Here is a 21,738-nt window from a genome sequence, read left to right on the forward strand (position 1 = left end):
AAAAAGGCGGCATAGGTATTTTGTATTCAAATCTGTGACTGTGTGGCTTATTTTGTTAATGTGGTGTTAAATACTGTGTTCTGAAGCATGCGTACTCACTGCATGCTTTGTAAAAAAGTATTGTTTTTTTTCAGTAGAGGGTGAAACCTGGTTGGTTGTATTATTTCTTCTTCAATCATGCCTGTATTGACAGACATCCTGCGTCGTCAGATCTCAGAGAAGACCAGCTAGCTAGATGGTTAACATCTCATCAGAACTACACAGCGTCTTCCCTTCTCCACGAGAGCCTACCAGGTTAATATCTTAGCAAGTACGAAATAACTATTTTGCTCTCCTTTGGATACGTGGCGGGTACAGGTACCTCAGCTTGTTTGTTAACATCGGCATTGGAGGGGGAGAGAGAAAAAAAATCAATCTAATACTGCAGAACTATCAGATCATATGAAATGATGGATTCTTGGTCTGAGCATTCAGCCTCTGTCTGCCGAGCTGTGCAAATCAATTCAAACCGACACAAAGAGCAAACACACGCGGCGCGCCACAATAGGAAAATGAAGCGGAGCCTCCCTTTTTAAAATATGCCGCTACATATTTGTTTTGTGGATTACCATTCTGAAATGAAATTTGAACAGTTACTTAAAATAATATGCAAAAGATATTTCCTGTTTTTTTTTCTTCCATCCTCTTGGTTGTTGGATGCGGGTAGCTGCGACACGGCCACAATGTAAACAGCTTCCTGGTGTGTTATGCTGGTGTTTATTTTTCCTCAACATATTTTGGGCCTTATCCCCAATGCAGGAGGTTTACAGGACTCAGTGTTTATTTTCCTGTTTTGTATTGTTGCTGCTCTTGAAATATGTATTCAAGTATCATCACAGGCAAAGCAACTGATACGGTGGATAGATTTTAGGGAGAGTAACAGTAACTTTCTTTAAAGGTAGCACCTGTGGACTGAGCACCATAGCTGCAGAGTGGCTCTGGTTGCGGCAGTTAGATAGTATTGTGTGGCGTGTTGATTGAGGTTTTGTTTCTTAAAAACCAATGTATAACGCATTATTTGTCTCAGCCCGACATACCTAGCTAGAACTTTATGTCCCTGGTAACTTGATACACCATAATGTCCTGATATATGACATATTCATCATTCTGCCGGCCACTGTTGATTCGGCATCTTATTCAAAAGATTGTTATGTATATGTGTGTCCGTTGTCAGGCAAATCTATAGGCCTCAGAAAAGCAAGAGAAAAGCAGTGTTTTTGTCTGTGGTGTTGCAGTGTACTCTGGGCCAGGGCCCCCCAGTCCTCCACAACAACAGGGCACCTCCCCACTGGTCTTGGAAGGGCACACAGGTGGCAGGAGGTTGCTCCAAATGAGCCTTAATTAGCCAATTGAGTCAATCAGCAGCCTGATTGGTACAGTAGGCTCTCGCACTTCCACTTCTCTTAAGAAAACAGCCTGACACTTTTAAAGCCAGCTGGATCCATGCCCGCCACCGCCATGGCCACAAATGAGCTGGAGAAGTGCACTGACTATAAGTGCATTGACTATAATGACGTCAGCGTGGAAGAATGAATAGTTCACCTTTAGCTTATTGGCAGTAGTCCCAAGGCTAAGGAGCTCTTGAGTGTGGTGGTAGTTAGGCTTATTCCGTCAACTTGAAAGGTGAAGTTTAGGTAGCATCTGGTACTAGAAGCTTTATGGCATGTTTACAACAAACATGGAATGGTGAACAGAGTTAGTCCCACATGATCAGTGTCTTTACTGTATGTGTGGCTAATACAAAAACCTCACACCTGCTGTCTTTACGGGGTGCTGGTAACCCCAACATCCATCCTCCCGTCACTAGAACCATGGACTGTAGTGGAACACAACTTAACAACACAGTTACTCCAAAATCCCCAGCTCATGAGATGCCCAGCACTCATCAAGTGAGGGACACTCCAGTCCTCCCTGTCATCTCTCAGCTAAGACATCTGGACGATTGTCATGGATGTCACGGTTGATGAATGCTGAACGCTGACGAATCCCAGGAGGCCTCAGTGAAATGAGAAGAAAAGTCTCTCTTTGGTGACAAGTGTGTTGTTACTAGTGCACGTCGCAAAGAGTGGAGTGTTGCATACCATTCACTGTCCACAGGTACTTTTGAGAGAGGACTTCAAACAGAAAGCTCATTCACACTTTTGTCATGCCTCCTGTTCTGTTACCAGTTGTAAACGATATGAGCGTTTTGAGGTATATTATAGACTAAGACCCACAGCTCTTTGTTAGCCGTCAGAAGAACCAGTTAGAAAAGGGCTGCATAGATATTCCATATTAAAATCTATGGCTGTGGCCTGTTTTATTAAAGCTAGAATCGCTCGTTGCTACATCCATGTGCTGAACTTTGAAATGAATTACATGCATCCATTGATTCTTGAAGGATACGTTTTCAGGACAGCTTTAACAAGCTACCCTGGGATAGACCTATACCCTCACCACGGCATGACGCAATGCATTATGGAGCGTGAGGTGGACATGCACCTTCTTATGACATATAGCCTACCTCTTCAGGAAATCACACGCCTTGCTTTTTTTTCTATTCACACCTGCCTGTATTGACAGACATCCTCCAGTGTCAGAGGTCAGAGAAGGCCAGAACTACACGGCATCCTTTCTTCACGAGAGCCTACCAGGTTCATACCGTAGCCAGTGGGAAGCAACTCTTCTGCGTTAAACGGAAAGCTCATTCACACTTTTGTCATGCCTTCTGTTCCCTTACCAATTCAAAAACATACTGGCGTTTTGAGGTGTATTACAGTCACCTCAGACTTAGAGCAGCCACAGCTGTTTGTTAGCTGTAAGAATAGCCGCGTCGCGAACCAGGCTTCCTCAAACGGGAAGCCTGGGGAAGTCTATGGCAACAAAAAAAAGAAGCTAAATAGGGGTGGGAACCCAGGGGTAAATAACTGACACCTCGCAACACTTCAAACCAATCAAATGCCCTGCTTGGGCAGAGCTCCAATAGTGTTCACTAGATTAGTGTCCTAGGTGCAACAGTGGGTGAGGATGGCCGGGAAATTGCAGATTAAAAACCCCATCAAATATGGGATGTTGATGTATATCACTTTTGTGTATAGAGCACACTTCTGGCAAAACAGAATTCTGTTTTCCCTCCAGATTTTCTTACATTTTCTGCAATGTTGCAAATTAGTGTATGGAACAACTCTCTACAAAATATGTCCTTCCGGGTCTGAAAACAGTGTCGGACATAACACATGTCACATGTGGAGGGAGTGTTCTTGAAATGTAACATCCAATCAAAATCTTGCCGCTGGGAGCCAGTGGACCATTCAAAACCGTTTTTGCCATACAACATTCTCTTGACAGCCACGTGATTTTGGAAGTATGGCAACATAAGACTACAGTAAGAACAACTCAGCAATTACACAAAGATTTGGCATTATACATCTGGGAGACTTGGCAGTTGAGAATCCTGAATGAAACCCATCGCCCCTCCCCTCTCAGATTTACTGAACTACCTTTCAAAACAACAATGTTTGTCACTTATAGCTGGGAGCATCGAATAATGCTGTATAATGTTTCAATGTAATGATATATAGAAACAGTGATTACACTCTAATTCAATTGGGCGGTAATCAAATTGCAATAATGGCCTTTATTTGGGACCCCAATTTATCGTTTTCCCAGAAATCATTAAACAATTTTCTCTTTAAATCCACTTTAAATATGCACTGACACGCACGCACGTAAGCACACACACACACACACACACACACACACACACACACACACACACACACAGTGTTATGGTAAATGATAGGAAGACCCAGCTGGTGGAGCAGTGGAAGGAGGACTCTTGTGAGTAAACACAAAGATCCCGGGGCTTGTTCCTCTGTACGGGTGAAGGCGGTCATGTGACATTTAGACACTTATCTAAGATTAATGGATGTTATGATTTATCCCAGATTTACTGAGCTTTACTGTACGTACAGATTTCAAACTGTTCACACAGACTTTGTTATGGTACTTGCTAGATTTGAACTCTTTAGTTAAAGTTTAACCAAAGCCGACGGAAGCTTTCTTAAACTAGAAGAATGTTTGGCGCTGAGGACTCCTCCAGCTATGAGTGATCCTCATAGTGCCATTGTCACTGTCGTCATGCACGACGGGCCATGTTGCATGATATCTGCCCTAGGATTTCTACATGGGTAAACCTTTCTCTCTCTGGAGCACCGAGCCACTACGAGGAGCGATCAGGCACGACTGATTCCCCAGCTTTCTTAAGAGAAACTAACGTTACAGTTTGGCTGAGAGGGCCCATCGCTCCAGCCTCCATGACATCCACTTAGACGCCAACATCCCCGAATAACCCGATGTCAGAGGCCTCTGGCTAGGAGCACGGCAGGCAGCCAGACAATCGGAGGGAGCGCTGGTTTAAAGTAGTGGGCTGCCTAGTGTAATGTTGTCGGCTCCAACTGAACAGCCTCTTTCCCTCCAGCCACAGACAGCGATAGTTAAGAAGTCACTCACTTTGACATCCACGAAGAGGAGGCCTGTTGCCGCGCTGCTCATCTTTTCCACAAGTAATTTTATGGGAAAGATGAGCAAAAAAATAAAAAGGACCTGGAGAAATGAGGCAGAGTTGCACATCTGGTTGACATACTGTATAGCAGACCGTATCGACAATGAGGTCGAGAAGAAATGGGTTTAGGCCCAGTGTGCTGTCTTTAGCAGCTTGTTTTTTTTGGGGGGGGGGACTGAAGTACTGTTCATCAGTGTAGTGGAGGAGAGGAGTACCAGTGTCATTATGATGTCTGTTGTTGCCTGACTGTGGTTAAGCTGCATTAACACAGCTGATTCAGTACCTCGTCATAGAGTAGTAGCCTTACATGAGAATGCCCTGACACTCTGGTACGCCTTTACGTTCACACACACACACTCTCACTCACGTAAACAATATAACCATTGGGCAATGTAATCAACTGACAGAAAGGTTTATTCCTTATGAGACATTCACAGTCCAACATGATACAGTAATCACAGGTACAATTATACTCACACACACACACTTCTGTATAATCATACACACAGACACACGGGGAGAAAACAGCAGAACCAACTTGCCTCACCGCTTGGCCACCACATGTGGACAGCCCAATGCCGATTGGCTGGTTTACTGTCACCAGCTGATAGCCAAGCTCTGATGGAAAAGATACAACGCAGCCAAAGAATTTCATTCATTTTTGTGATAAAGTTATATGTTCAGCCCTGAACAACTGGGAGATAATGTTTGGACTCATTATAATTCCCAGTGTGTTTAAACAGGCAGCACAGAATGCAAACAAAAGCAGATGAAATTTGAAAAGTATTATCAATATTGCAGATAGCGGATGCCCTTTCCAATCAGAGAAAGCGTATCTCTCACGGCAAATATATGGTTGAATAGTTCATTCGTTTCTATTAGCCTGTTGTGTGTTTCCCTTTCCCTCATATATATTTATGCAGAATTGATGAAAAGGCCAAACAAACTGCCATTAGATATCCCCTTAATTCACTATCCTGCCTTCTAAAGGGAGCCGGGTATATTTAAAAGGCATTCGTTTACTGTGACTGATATTTCTTGGAGCTCTTTCCAAAGGGCCATTTCTCACGTGCCTTTGCCACAGTACAGCATCTTTTGTAGCACTGTGTGCCTGTGTGCCTGTGTGTGTGTGTGTGTGTGTATGCCTCTGTGTGTGTGTATGCCTGTGTGTGTGCGTGTGTGTGTGTGTGTGTGTATGCGTGTGTGTGTGTATGCCTGTGTGTGTGTGTGTGTGTGTATATGCCTCTGTGTGTGTGTATGCCTGTGTGTGTGTGTGTGTGTGTGTGTGTGTGTGTATATGCCTCTGTGTGTGTGTATGCCTGTGTGTGTGTGTGTGTGTGTGTGTGTATGCCTGTATGTGATAGGGTGCAGTGCCACTCTGCATGCTACTGTATGTATTCTTCAGGTCTCTTAATAGCTAGCTGCTGGAGCAAAATAATTGTCATTTTCCAGCCAGTGGGCCTAAAGTCATACAACATAATGAAATGTATGAAAATGAGTTGGAAATGGCAGACAGGAGGCATGCTAAATCAAATGTAGAGAGATATGAATAATTTAGTGTATAAGAAGGCGAGTGTAGGTGCAAACGGCGGTATGGTGAAGTGTCTAAGTATCGTTTATGTTCACACCAGTATGTGTTAATGTGCACTCATCTATCTATGGGTAGGAAACACGATGCACAATGAAAATAGGGGAAGGGACTGTGTGCCTGACTGTGTTCTAGTGGGCCGGTGCTTCGGTAACAAGTGAATCCAGCCAGACTACTACTAAATGTCCTCAGACAGTGATAGGTCGATTTAAGCTCTGGTGTGACGGAGAGGAGATGAATGTCAGCGATTCCTTTTTTTTAAACCACAGATTCATCACCTGGTATTGAGGGTAATGAGCGAGGCGTGGAGGTGAACACATTAAACCAAGCCGACCTTGCCCAGCCCAGCCAGGAGGGATGATAGAGACGGTACAGGAACAGAGGGGTATCGGCCAGGACCAAACCAAACTACCTCCACATCCCTTCCAACTCCTCCATGGTGGCCCCACACCTGTCCAACACTGGGAGGCGATTTGACACAACAACAACAACACTAGAATAGGTAAAGAGGACGACCATACATATTCTCAATCACACGCACACGCGCACTGGCAGTCCTTGCTAGTTGTGACACGCTGAAAGGCATGTTTCTGTCCTAAGAAGCTGGGCCCCTAATGGAGACACAGTTTCATTGTCAGTGAAACAATTTGCCAGTATCTGCAGCTGGTGATGTAGTGGAGCCAGCGTGTAGTCAAGGCTGACATATACCATCCACTAGTGACAGGAGCGCCGGTCGGAGCACACACTCACACAGGCAGACACCAAACATAGAAACAGTTCACACACACACAACACCCAGTGCACACTACTCATATGCACAAATACATTTCAAAACATACAGCCACAAATGTGCACACACACACACACACACACACACACACACACACACACACACACACACACACACACACACACACACACACACAGGTCGTGGAGGTGATTATGGAAATATTTCATTAAACATATCAACAGAAAGCCAGGAGTTCCATTACAGTGAGGGCGAAAATTCCACTTGTAAAAGCAGTATATATCAGGTCATAGCTCTCCCATCTGCTGCACATTTCTGCAGAGTGACAAAGCAGACCCTACACTGGCCTGACCAAATGCACTGCATGAATCACTGCTACCACTCAGATTAACAAGTAGAGACATAAAACCACAAGGATGTATTACAGGTTTAAGGATTAGGTCGGCAAAGATACAGACATCCACAGTGCAACGATCCATAGTGGTAGTTGATTATGAGATCCTTCTCTTAGGAGTCAGAGGTTGGTGGTGCATAGTGTTCACTCCTGCACTTCCTCTCTGGGTGTTCCCTCTATGTGGTCCAGAGCAGAGAAGTTAGATTAGAGGAAAATAAGTGGGCACATAAAGAGAGGGAAGTCTGTCCAAGAAGTATTAGTTCTCTTTTTAATTTTTAGCAAGATGAGGAACCCGGAATTTAAATGAAAGAATCGGTTTTCATCCAGCTAAGTAATCCATAATCCAGCCAACGTGTCTGAACCACAATGTGGTTGGTCTGATTAACTTTAATGCCTTCCCTCTCAATTTATTGAAATGTTGGAAAGAACACATTTGGCTTGGAACCAAAGACTGCTTCTCTTTAAAATGAGGGGGGCACACAAAGTGACTCAGGCTGTGAAATTGAGAGGGGTTAGGAGAGAAGGAAGTTGAGAGAGGAGAGGGGAAAAGAGAGTGCATAGGAAGAGAGGCATGTATAAGGTGTTGGAGAAAAGAGAAACTAAATAATATTCAAAATGGTATTGGTCTACTCGGACTCATTTAAGGACATTTATTTTTTAAAGAAAAGGAAGAGGTCATATTTTCAGCAACACTTCAAATGAATTTCTGTAATGATCTCAAATGATCCCAAAACCTTGTAATGGCAAATCCAATCAAACAATATCTAGTGGGCTTAATTGTCTTTGTTGTAGAATGACCTTCTTTGTCAAAGGGTGAGTCAGGGAGAATGTGGGTCGCGGTAGTCATACAAATGAAGGGGACAATTTGGTCTAGTTATAGCTATTATCCCTACAAGTGTGTGATGGGAGATGCTGTAGCTTTAACACTTTGGAGCTTTGATATGACTCATTGTAAATGATGCTCCAGAAGGTCAATTGCAGAGTTCAAAATGGCCGTTGATGGAGGGAGGAGGATAAATGTGTCATGTTTTTCCCCCTCAGACGCGCTGCGCCGTTTATTTCAAAAATGAATCCCGACAGGCCTGTTCTTTCTGACTGGCGCAGTCAACATAACACCCTGGCCCATTTTTCTCGAGAAGCATGATTTCTTGCCCATTGTTTTTACTCCTTTTTACCTTTAACCATTTGAAAGGTAATCATGCATGATTACAGGGATTAGGACATGAGTGGATGAGCAGCAATGCTCCACTGACCTTTTGCTACTCATTATTGGACGTTCAATAAAGTGTCTTGCTAAATCTTAAGGGAATGCTCAGCTCAGTGACCGTGATCTGTTGTTGTCTGTCTGTACCATTTCACAGTGGCAGGCACAGACTGAGGGGATTGACAGTGTATCGTACTTCACTGAGGAAGAGGATAAGAGTGTGGGCTAAGTGTTTAGCTGTGGTAATTGCGTCACCGGGGGGGGGGGGGGGGGCAGTCGTACGTTTGGCCTCTGGGCCCTGCAGGTGTGTCAGCCCCCTCTCCTCCTCTCCTCTCCTCTCTTCTCCTCCTCCTCTCCTCCTCTCCTCATCATGCCGACACATTACAGTCATTAGGAGAGTCTCTGCCTCGCTTACAGCACGGCAGCAAGGAACACGCACGCACACACACACACACACGCAGGATATGTGCCAATCTAGCATTAATTTAATCACTACATTAAAATAGGGCACTATTTTTATATACTGTGATGTGTGTTATATACAGACCCTGGGAAACGCAATAAATCCAGATACCCAGTTAAGTGCCAGCTTTGTAGAACAGCACTTTATATATGTCTTTTATATATGAATATTGACTGACTGACTGCCTGCCAGTATGCACTCCCATCTAAGAAAATGGTCTCTCCCACAATTAATGTGGTGCACCTGTGATGCTCGATAAAGACTGCCGCACTGTGCACAGGTGTGGAACATTAATTCTGGGGGTGTTCCTTGAAAAGACCCCCCCCCCCCCCACTCAGCAACCATGCCACCCCACTTCCACCCCACCCTTGGAAAAAAAGGCTAATATAAAAAGAAACCAACCCACCACTTCTGTTCATTCAGTGATCTGTGTGCAAAAGTATGTAAATGACTCTGCTGCATGCTAATCAATCCCGTCCTTCACACAGATTGAAGGGGAAGGCAAAAAGCTGGCTTGAGGAGTGTGCTGGAGACAGACGGACTGGAAAAGTGGGACAGGGATGCCAGGGAACTTCTCTGGTGCTGAGAGGTACGACCCCTTTCATCACATTGAAACATCTGCCGAGAGTAGCTGTGTGGTCAGACAGTGGACAGGACATCTGAGTCTAAAGCGACACAGACAGAGACTTGGGCTGGAAGTCTTTGATACAATGAGCAGAAAGAGACAGAGATACGGTGCATTCTGAAAGTATTCAAACCCCTTGACTTTTTCCACATTTTGTTACATCCTTATTATAAAATGGATTAAATTAGATTTTTTACCCTCATCATTCTACACACAAAACCCCATAATGACAAAGCAAAAACATATTTGTAGAAATTTTTGCAAATTTCTACAAAATGAAAAACAGAAATACCCTATTTAAATAAGTATTCAGACCCTTTTCTATGAGACTCGTAATTGAGTTCAGGTGCATCCTTTTCCCATTGATCATCGTTGAGATGTTTCTACAACTTGACTGGAGTCCACCTCTGGTAAATTCAATTGATTGGACATGATTTGGAAAGGCACACACCTGTCTATATAAGGTCCCACAGTTGACAGTGCATGACAGAGCAAAAACCAAGCAATGAGGTCGAAGGAATTGTCCATAGAGCACAGAGACAGGGTTGTGTCGAGGCATAGATCTGGGGAAGGATACCAAAGAATGGCTGCAGCATTGAAGGTCCCCAAGAACACAGTGTCCTCCATCATTCTTAAATCTAAGGAGTTTGGAACCACCAAGACTAGAGCTGGCTGCCCGGCCAAACTGAGCAATCAGGGGAGAAGGGCCTTGGTCAGGGAGGTAACCAAGAACCCGATGGTCACTCTGAAAGAGCTCCAGAGTTCCTCTGTTGAGATAGGAGAACCTTCCAGAAGGAAAACCATCTCTGCAGCACTCCACCAATCATGCATCTGAATGTCCTTGAGTGGCCCAGCTAGAGCCCGGACTTGAACCCGTTCGAAGATCTCTGGAGATACCTGAAAATAACTATGCAGCTACGCTCCTCATCCAACCTGACAGAGCTTGAGAGAATCTACAGAGAAGAATGGGAGAAACTCCCCAAATACAGATGTGCCAAACTTGTAGCGTCATACCCAAGAAGACTCGAGACTGTAATCGTTGCTAAAGGTGCTTCAACAAGGTACTGAATAAAGGGTCTGAATATGATATTTAATAATAATTATGTAAATATGATATTTTCTTTCTTTATATATATATATATAAAGAATGAACACTTTTTTCCCCCCAATTTCATGGTATCTAATTGGTAGTTACAGTCTTGTCTCATTGCTGCAACTCCCGTACGGACTCGGCAGAGGCGAAGGCCGAAAGCCGTCTGTCCTCCGAAACACGACCCAACCAAGCCACACTGCTTCTTGAGACAATGCCTGCTTAACCCTGAAGCTAGCCACACCAATGTGTTGGAGGAAACACCGTACGTACACCTGTTGACCGTGTCAGTGTGTACGCGCCTGGTCCACCACAGGAGTCGCTAGCTAGCCACACCAATGTGTTGGAGGAAACACCGTACGTACACCTGTTGACCGTGTCAGTGTGATGGGACAAGGACATCCCTGCCGGCCAAACCCTCCCCTAACCTGGACGATGCTGGGCCAATTGTGCGCCGCCCCATGGGTCTTCCGGTCGCGGCCGGCTGCGACAGAGCCTGGACTCAAACCCAGAATCTCTAGTGGCACAGCTAGCCCTGCAATGCAGTGCCTTAGACCATTATGCCACTCGGGAGGCATATTTTCTGTTTTTTTTTATGGAGTATTGTGTGTAGATAGATGAGAGAAAAAAACAGTTTAATCAGTTTTAGAATAAGGTTGAAATGTAACAAAATATGGAAAAAGTAAAGGGGTCTGAATACTATCCGAATGCACCGTACAGTATGGCAGAGGTTAGGGGATAAAAACATATTGATTAATTAAGGGTGTAATATAGAGTAAGCTGAAGAGGGATAGGACTGATAAATGTACATTATGCTGATATTGCCGATAAGAATCTTCCTTGACTGACAAACAGGTACAGTATGTACAGTTGGAGTCAGAAGTTTACATACACCGGTTGGAGTCATTAAAAGTCATTTTTCAACCACTCCATACATTTCTTGTTAACAAACTATAGGTTTGGCAAGTCTGTTAGGTAATTTACTTTGTACAGGACACAAGTAATTTTTCCAACAATTGTTTACAGACAGATTATTTCACTTATAATTCACTGCATCACAATTCCAGTGGGTCAGAAGTATACATTCACTAAGTTGCCTGTGCCTTTAAACATCTTGGAAAATTCCAGAACATGATGTCATGGCTTTAGAAGCTTCTGATAGGCTAATTGAAATCATTTGAGTCAGTTGGAGGTGTACCTGTGGATGTATTTGAAGGCCTACCTTCAAACTCAGTGCCTCTTTGCTTGACATCGTGGGAAAATCTAAAGAAATCATCCAAGACCTAAAAAACCTCCCCAAGTTTTTTTTATTTATTTTTATTTCACCTTTATTTAACCAGGTAGGCTAGTTGAGAACAAGTTCTCATTTGCAACTGCGACCTGGCCAAGATAAAGCATAGCAGTGTGAACAGACAACACACATCGAGTAAACAATTAACAAGTCAATAACACAGTAGAAAAAAAAGAGTCTATATACATTGTGTGCAAAAGGCATGAGGAGGTAGGCGAATGATTACAATTTTGCAGATTAACACTGGAGTGATAAATGATCAGATGGTCATGTACAGGTAGAGAAATTGGTGTGCAAAAGAGCAGAAAAGTAAATAAATAAAAACAGTATGGGGATGAGGTAGGTAAAAATGGGTGGGCTATTTACCGATAGACTATGTACAGCTGCAGCGATCGGTTAGCTGCTCAGATAGCAGATGTTTGAAGTTGGTGAGGGAGATAAAAGTCTCCAACTTCAGCGATTTTTGCAATTCGTTCCAGTCACAGGCAGCAGAGAACTGGAACGAAAGGCGGCCAAATGAGGTGTTGGCTTTAGGGATGATCAGTGAGATACACCTGCTGGAGCGCGTGCTACGGATGGGTGTTGCCATCGTGACCAGTGAACTGAGATAAGGCGGAGCTTTACCTAGCATGGACTTGTAGATGACCTGGAGCCAGTGGGTCTGGCGACGAATATATAGCGAGGGCCAGCCGACTAGAGCATACAAGTCGCAGTGGTGGGTGGTATAAGGTGCTTTAGTGACAAAACGGATGGCACTGTGATAAACTGCATCCACTTTGCTGAATTGAGTGTTAGAAGCAATTTTGTAGATGACATCGCCGAAGTCGAGGATCGGTAGGATGGTCAGTTTTACTAGGGTAAGTTTGGCGGCGTGAGTGAAGGAGGCTTTGTTGCGGAATAGAAAGCCGACTCTTGATTTGATTTTCGATTGGAGATGTTTGATATGAGTCTGGAAGGAGAGTTTACAGTCTAGCCAGACACCTAGGTACTTATAGATGTCCACATATTCAAGGTCGGAACCATCCAGGGTGGTGATGCTGGTCAGGCGTGCGGGTGCAGGCAGCGAACGGTTGAAAAGCATGCATTTGGTTTTACTAGCGTTTAAGAGCAGTTGGAGGCCACGGAAGGAGTGTTGTATGGCATTGAAGCTCGTTTGGAGATTAGATAGCACAGTGTCCAAGGACGGGCCAGAAGTATATAGAATGGTGTCATCTGCGTAGAGGTGGATCAGGGAATCGCCCGCAGCAAGAGCAACATCATTGATATATACAGAGAAAAGAGTCGGCCCAAGGATTGAACCCTGTGGCACCCCCATAGAGACTGCCAGAGGACTGGACAGCATGCCCTCCGATTTGACACACTGAACTCTGTCTGCAAAGTAATTGGTGAACCAGGCAAGGCAGTCATCCGAAAAACCGAGGCTACTGAGTCTGCCGATAAGATTATGGTGATTGACAGAGTCGAAAGCCTTGGCAAGGTCGATGAAGACGGCTGCACAGTACTGTCTTTTATCGATGGCGGTTATGATATCGTTTAGTACCTTGAGCGTGGCTGAGGTGCACCCGTGACCGGCTCGGAAACCAGATTGCACAGCGGAGAAGGTACGGTGGGATTCGAGATGGTCAGTGACCTGTTTGTTGACTTGGCTTTCGAAGACCTTAGATAGGCAGGGCAGGATGGATATAGGTCTGTAACAGTTTGGGTCCAGGGTGTCTCCCCCTTTGAAGAGGGGGATGACTGCGGCAGCTTTCCAATCCTTGGGGATCTCAGACGATATGAAAGAAAGGTTGAACAGGCTGGTAATAGGGGTTGCGACAATGGCGGCGGATAGTTTCAGAAATAGAGGGTCCAGATTGTCAAGCCCAGCTGATTTGTACGGGTCCAGGTTTTGCAGCTCTTTCAGAACATCTGCTATCTGGATTTAGGTAAAGGAGAACCTGGAGAGGCTTGGGTGAGTAGCTGCGGGGGAGGGCAGAGCTGTTGGCCGAGGTTGGAGTAGCCAGGCGGAAGGCATGGCCAGCTGTTGAGAAATGCTTGTTGAAGTTTTCGATAATCATGGATTTATCGGTGGTGACCGTGTTACCTCAGTGCAGTGGGCAGCTGGGAGGAGGTGCTCTTGTTCTCCATGGACTTCAGTGTCCCAGAACTTTTTGGAGTTGGAGCTACAGGATGCAAACTTCAACCTGAAGAAGCTGGCCTTAGCTTTCCTGACTAACTGCGTGTATTGGTTCCTGACTTCCCTGAACAGTTGCATATCGCGGGGACTATTCAATGCTATTGCAGTCCGCCACAGGATATTTTTGTGCTGGTCGAGGGCAGTCAGGTCTGGAGTGAACCAAGGGCTATATCTGTTCTTAGTTCTGCATTTTTTTGAACGGAGCATGCTTACTTTTAAAGAATGACCAGGCATCCTCAACTGACGGGATGAGGTCAGTGTCCTTCCAGGATACCCGGGCCAGGTCGATTAGAAAGGCCTGCACACAGAAGTGTTTTAGGGAGCGTTTGACAGTGATGAGGGGTGGTCGTTTGACTGCGGCTCCGTAGCGGATACAGGCAATGAGGCAGTGATCGCTGAGATCCTGGTTGAAAACAGCGGAGGTGTATTTGGAGGGCCAGTTGGTCAGGATGACGTCTATGAGGGTGCCCTTGATCATCCTTGATGATTTGTGTGAGATTGAGGGCATCTAGCTTAGATTGTAGGATTGCCGGGGTGTTAAGCATATCCCAGTTTAGGTCACCTAACAGAACAAACTCTGAAGCTAGATGGGGGGAGATCAATTCACAAATGGTGTCCAGGGCACAGCTGGGAGCTGAGGGGGGTCGGTAGCAGGCGGCAACAGTGGGAGACTTATTTCTGGAGAGAGTAATATTCAAAATTAGTAGTTCGAACTGTTTGGGTATGGACCTGGAAATTATGACATTACTTCGCAGGCTATCTCGGCAGTAAACTGCAACTCCTCCCCCTTTGGCAGTTCTATCTTGACGGAAAATGTTATAGTTGGGTATGGAAATCTCAGAATTTTTGGTGGCCTTCCTGAGCCGGGATTCAGACACGGCAAGGACATCAGGGTTAGCAGAGTGTGCTAAAGCAGTGAGTAAAACAAACTTAGGGAGGAGGCTTCTGATGTTGACATGCATGAAACCAAGGCTTTTTCAATCACAGAAGTCAACAAATGAGGGTGCCTGGGGACATGCAGGGCCTGGGTTTACCTCCACATCACCCGCGGAACAGAGGAGGAGTAGAATGATGGTGCGGCTAAAGGCTATCAAAACTGGTCGCCTAGAGCGTTGGGGACAGAGAATAAAAGGAGCAGATTTCTGGGCATGGTAGAATATATTCAGGGCATAATGCGCAGACAGGGGTATGGTGGGGTGCGGGTGCAGCGGAGGTAAGCCCAGGCACTGGGTGATGATGAGAGAGGTTGTATCTCTGGACATGCTGGTTTTAATGGGTGAGGTCACCGCATGTGTGGGAGGTGGGACAAAGGAGGTATCAGGGGTATGAAGAGTGGAACTAGGGGCTCCATTGTAAACTAAAACAATTATAACTAACCTGAACAACAGTATACAAGGCATATTGACATTTGAGAGAGACATACAGCGAGGCATACAGTAATCACAGGTGTTGAATTGGGAGAGCTAGCTAAAACAGTAGCTAAAACAGTAGGTGAGACAACAACAGCTAATCAGCTAGCACAACAACAGCAGGTAAAATGGCGTTGACTAGGCAGGGAGGGTCGGATTAACTACACACAGAGCCTGAGTGCGGCTGGGGCCGACAGATAAAACATAAACAAGCAGAATGGAGTACCGTGATTAATGACACAGTCCAGCATGCATCAGCTATGTAGCCAAGTGATCAGTGTCCAGGTGGCAGCGGTGGATGGGGCAGGGAAGCTGGACTGGCGAGTACAATGACTAAATAGCTTGTAGCTAGTTAGCTGGTTAGCTTCTGGAGGTTCTTGAGTGTGTTTTAAAAATAATAGCGATTCCGTATCACATTGGGTGAGGCAGGTTACCGGAAGGTATAAACAAATTAAAAATCGAAAAGAGATTGAAAGTAAATATGGGTCCAGTGAGTGTTTGGGACGCGGCGATTCAGACGGTTAGCAGGCCTGTGCTAACAAGCTAACAGTTAGTAGGCCGGGGCTAAACAAGGTAGCAGTTAGCGGACCGGGGCTAAACAAGCTAGCAGTTAGCGGACCGGGGCTAAACAAGCTAGCAGTTAGCAGGCCGAATTAGCAAGCAAGGAGATAGCAAGGGCTAGAAAGTTAGCCTTTGGGGGGGCGTCGCGATGGGGTGAGTCTGTTTATGCCTCTTCATGCGGTGACATCGATAGACCGGTCGTGGGTCCGGATATTGTAGCCCAGGAGTATGCTTCGGTGGTAGCACAGGAGCTCTGGCCGGGATAGCTTCAAGCTAAGTGGGTGGAAACGCTAGCCAGGAGTAATCATCCGGGGTTGTGGTTAGCTAGACAGACCTCCACAAGTCTGGTTCATCTTTGGGAGCAATTTCCAAATGCCTGAAGGTACCACATTCATCTGTACAAACAGTAGTGCTCAAGTATAAACACCATGGGACCACGCAGCCGTCATACCGCTCAGAAAGGAGATGCGTTCTGTCTCCTAGAGATGAACGTACTTTGGTGTTTAAAAGTGCAAATCAATCCCAGAACAACATCAAAGGACCTTGTGAAGATGCTGGAGGAAACCGATACAAAAGTATCTATATCCACAATAAAACAAGTCCTACATGGACATAACCTGAAAGGCTGCTCAGCAAGGAAGAAGCCACTGCTCTAAAACCGCCACAAAAAATCCAGACTACGGTTTGCAACTGCACAAGGGGACAAAGATCGTGCTTTTTGGAGAAATGTCCTCTGGTCTGATGAAACAAAAATAGAACTGTTTGGCCATAATGACCATCGTTATGTTTGGAGGAAAAAGGGGGAGGCTTGCAAGCCGAAGAACACCATCCCAACCATGAAGCACGGGAGTGGCAGCATCATGTTGTGGGGTGCTTTGCTTCAGGAGGGACTGGTGCAATTCACAAAATAGACGGCATCGTGAGGTGGGAAAATGATGTGGATATATTGAAGCAACATCTCAAGACATCAGTCAGGAAGTTAAAGGTTGGTTGCAAATGGGTCTTTCAAATGGACAATGACCCCAAGCATACTTCCAAAGTTGTGGCAAAATGGCTTAAGGACAACAAAGTCACGGTATTGGAGTGGCCATCACAAAGCCCTGAACTCAATCCTATAGCAAATTTGTGGGCAGAACTGAAAAAACATGTGCGAGCAAGGAGGCCTTCATACCTGTCTCAGTTACACCAGCTCTGTCAGGAGGAATGGGCCAAAATTCACCCAGCCCGTGGAAGGCAACCCAAAACTTTTGAGGCAAGTTAAACAATTTAAAGGCAATGCTACCAAATACTAATTGAGTGTATGTAAACTTCTGACCCACTGGGAATGTGATGAAATAAATCATTCTCTACTATTATTCTGACATTCTGACCTTGGGCCGACTTCTGACATTTCACATTCTTAAAATATAGTGGTGATCCTAACTGACCTAAGACAGGGAATTTTTACTAGGATTAAATATCAGGAATTGTGAGTTTAAATATATTTTGCTAAGGTGTTTTTCAACTTCCTACTTCAACAGTAGGTCAGCAGGTGTCCAACACTGTACTAGAAACCACTGCTATGTGCGGAATACCACAGAGGATGGCGTTACATACCAGTTTCAATCAAGTGCATATTTCACATGAATGATCCCAACATAAGCACAACAACAGTGTTCAGGTGATAGACTCTACATCTGAGTCTATCACCTGATAGACATCTATCCACAAGACCAACCTAAATGCCCACTACTGTATTGACAGAAAGGTGCAAGATGCTGTAGATAACCATGTGTGTGTGCCCAAGCCAAGATACAACATGCCTGCAAATCCAATCAAATCAAATGTTATTGGTCACATACACATGGTTAGCAGACATTATTTTGAATGCAGCGAAGTGCTTGTGCTTCTTGTTCCTGACAGTGCAGCAGTATCTAACAAGTAATCTAACAATTCCCCAACAACTACCTAATACACAATAAGAATGTATACATACAAATATATGGATGAGCGATGACCGAGCAGCATAGGCAAGATACAATAGATGATATAAAATACAGTATATACATACGAGATGAGTAATGCAAGATATGTAAACATTATTAAAGTGGCGTCATTAAAGTGACTAGTGATCCATGATTTCAAGTCTGTATGTAGGCAGCTGCCTCTCTGTGCTAGTGATGGTTGTTTAACAGTCTGATGGCCTTGAGATTTACTGAAAATATTTTTTCAGTCTCTCTGTCCCAGCTTTGATGCACCTGTACTGACCTTTTTGGCCTTCCTGTGACATCGGGTGCTGTAGGTGTCCTGGAGGTCCAGGTAGTTTGCCCCTGGTGATGCGTTGTGCGGACCGCACCACCCTCTGGAGAGCCCTGCGGTTGTGGGCATTGCAGTTGCCGTACCAGGCGGTGATACAGCCCGACAGAATGCTCTCAATTGTGCATCTGTAAAAGTTTGTGAGGCGAAATGCCAATTTGACAAGCCAAATTTATTCAGCCTCCTGAGGTTGAAGAGGTGCTGTTGATGGGTGGACCATCTCAGTTTGTCCGTGATGTGTACACAAAGGAACTTAAAATGTTCTACCCTCTCCACTGCTGTCCAATAGATGTGGATCGGGGGGGTGCTCCCTCTGCTGTTTCCTGAAGTCTACGATCATCTCCTTGGTTTTGTTGACGTTAAGTGAGAGGTTGTTTTCCTGACACCACATTCCGAGTGCCCTCACCTCCTCCCTATAGGCTGTCTCGTCGTTGTTGGTGATCAAGCCTGCTACCGTTTTGTCATCTACAAACTTGATGATTGAGTTGGAGGCGTGCATGGCCACGCAGTCATGGGTGAACAGGGAGTACAGGAGGGGGCTGAGCATGCGTGATGCTATCTATTTTGTGAAGTGCACCAGTTCCTCCTGCAGCAAAGCACCCCCACAACATGATGCTGCCACCCCTGTGCTTCACGGTTGGGATGGTGTTCTCCGGCTTGCAAGCCTCCCCCTTTTTCCTCCAAACATAACGATCGTCATTATGGCCAAACAGTTCTATTTTTGTTTCATCAGACCAGAAGAAGGATGAACGTGCTACCTTCAGGCGTTTGGAAATTGCACCCAAGGATGAACCAGAGTGGTCTACAATTTTTTTCTGAGATCTTGGCTGATTTCCTTTGTGGTTGAAAAACTAGTTTTATTGACGGCAACATAAGTGTATGTAAACTTCCAACTTCAACTGTATATGTACATACAGTATCTACCTCAGTTACCTCGTACCCCTGCACATCGACTCAGTACTGGTACCCAGTATATATAGCCAAGTTATCATTACTCATTGTGTATTTATTACGTGTGTTTTTCTCTCTGCATTGTTGGGAAGGGCCCGTAAGCTCTTTCACTGTTAGTCAAAACCTCGTATTTACGAAGCGTGTAACAAACAAAATGTGATTCTGATTTGATCTGTGTTTCAAAGATCCACTGATTTTAAATTAGTTTGTGCGTCTTTTTTTTGGTATTGCGCGATGACCTGGATAGTTTTCACTGTTGTGTTTTCTTCAGTTACTTGTGTCAATATGACAGTTCCATTTTTCATCATGGGCTGAATGACAACCCCCCCCCCCCCCGACCGGTGCCATTGCAGTAATGGCTGCAGTAAGTGTAGAGACTGAGTACAAGGATAAAAGCCTAAGCAAATCCCTGATAAGAAATATGACATGGACATCAGCATGCAAAATAAGATGAAACCTGCGAGCAGAGGCAGCCAGATTAATGATAAATTATGAGGACTAGCCTTGTTTATAGCAGTAATTTTTCCTTTCTGCACCTGCTCATATTCTTCTGGCCTGCAGCTCCTCTCTCTTTTTTTCCCTCATCTCTTTTTTTGGGTTCTTGCTTTTAAATGGGCTATATTCTACGGTAACTGTGCTAAAACCAGTGGGACTCCCCATGAAACAGCCCATGTATGATAAAGCTGATTTGAGGGTGTGTATAATTGGTATCTTCTAAACATATCTTGCTGTCAGTGAGAGCAGAGAGGCGAGGGGAGAGAGGGAGGGAGTGGGAACAGGCCTTTTGGATGCAACACTTGTAATAATACACCACCGAGCATCAATAAAATGCTTAATTTTAATACTAATTACGTATATCTCCACACAACAAGGAAATAATCACTTTGGCCTGGAGTACTGTATTAGATGCAAAGTGAGGCTAAAGGCTACAGTAGTCAATATCGAGTGCTAAAGTCCAAACCCCCACACCTCATTACATCAAGTGAGAATGTTAATTCTAGTGGGTTTATTAGTTAGAATCAGGGAAAAAAGAGGTGGTTTGCATTTTTATTGTTCATTACTAGGGGTTGGCTGTACCTGAAGTTTGAACAGCTCTTACCCATTCCAGAGAGGCAGCAAGAGGGGGGGGGGGGATCTCTGAGTGGCTATTGTCTATTTCATAATTATATTTTATTATGACTAAGCTTCAGGCCTCCTGCTCTGTACAAAGCAATTTCCAGTAAAAAGAGAGCTACAAGGGGAAAGTGTTTACATACAAAATTATAAGAATATACTAACAGCGTTTGGTGTTAATAAGCTATAATCACTCACCTAATTTAATCTGGTTGCCATGGAAAACAAATGCCACTTGAGGCCGAAGAGGCGGTGGGAGGAAGAGAAAAGGTGGGCCCTGTTCAAAAAGAGACAGAATAAAAGAGGAAAGACACACCCACCCACCCCCTCTTATGACATGAAGACACCTGCCTCTCTGTTCCCTGTGTGTACCCTACATGGTAGCGAGAGTGCGTGCGTGGGTTTACAGTCTACATGTGTGCTGCTGGGTCAGAGACAGCTGTCTGTGCAGTCAGCATTGCTGTGCTCCTCACAAGGCAGAAAATTGAGCGGGAATTGGCCTAATTGTACGGAATGATTGATGCCAGTGGAAACCACATTAAAAACACAAGATGCACTTCCTGTTTGGCACACACACCATTCTCGGAATGATGCTAATCCTCAGAAGGCCACTGGGCTGTGCTTTTAACTAGTTCATGTGGGGTTGTACAGTAACAATACTGAGAACCAGAAGGAAGTGCTTCACTCATATCAATACAATGTGTCCAACCCTCCCTCCCTGTCTCTCGTTCGGTGCAGTGTGTGGTCTGCTGATCGGCAGGGCTTTGAGTATGAGGCTGGATGGATGGGTGTCCATCTCTGTTGATCCTCAGTTGAGTGCAGTGAGTGTGCAGAGGTGTGTGTGGTTATGGTAATGATAACACTCACACACAGAGGGTGTAGGCCTAATACATGGAAATAAATGCACAGCACACATCGTAGGTGCGGATATGATTCATTGGATGAATTGAGGATGTGTTTGGTTCATCTATAGAGCCTTACAGTAACCATCTCCTGAACTGGGCTGTTTCCAGAGGCAAGACACAAGGCTGTTTTTATGTCAGGCATTAAATTAAAGCTCCTCTATCAAAATAATTGAGCATTATGATGCATGTGCACTCATATCGAATTACTCTTTGAGGGCGATTCAAACAACAGCTTCCTAACACCCCCCCCCCCCCCCCCCCCTAGTAACTGCATGCATCTATTTTTTTGTACACTATTTGTTAATATTCAGTGGGAGATCAAATCAATCAAATCAAATGTCAC

At 44.9% G+C, this 21,738-nt stretch overlaps 1 long non-coding RNA gene across 4 annotated transcripts in view; it reads left to right on the top strand.

Annotated features, from left to right (window-relative positions):
• Positions 1 to 21,738, top strand: part of LOC109895019 (uncharacterized) — a 68,268-nt gene that overhangs the window by 281 nt on the left and 46,249 nt on the right. For 3 of the 4 annotated variants that reach the window (XR_004210861.1, XR_004210860.1, XR_004210862.1), the window contains exons 2-4: positions 194 to 294; positions 6,440 to 6,672; positions 9,468 to 9,568. This is a non-coding gene — a long non-coding RNA (uncharacterized LOC109895019). The remainder of the gene's footprint in view (positions 1 to 193; positions 295 to 6,439; positions 6,673 to 9,467; positions 9,569 to 21,738) is intronic. The other variant, XR_004210863.1, reaches the window with a different exon arrangement.

Source organism: Oncorhynchus kisutch, linkage group LG8 (assembly GCF_002021735.2).
Source record: "Oncorhynchus kisutch isolate 150728-3 linkage group LG8, Okis_V2, whole genome shotgun sequence".
NCBI lineage: Eukaryota > Metazoa > Chordata > Actinopteri > Salmoniformes > Salmonidae > Oncorhynchus > Oncorhynchus kisutch.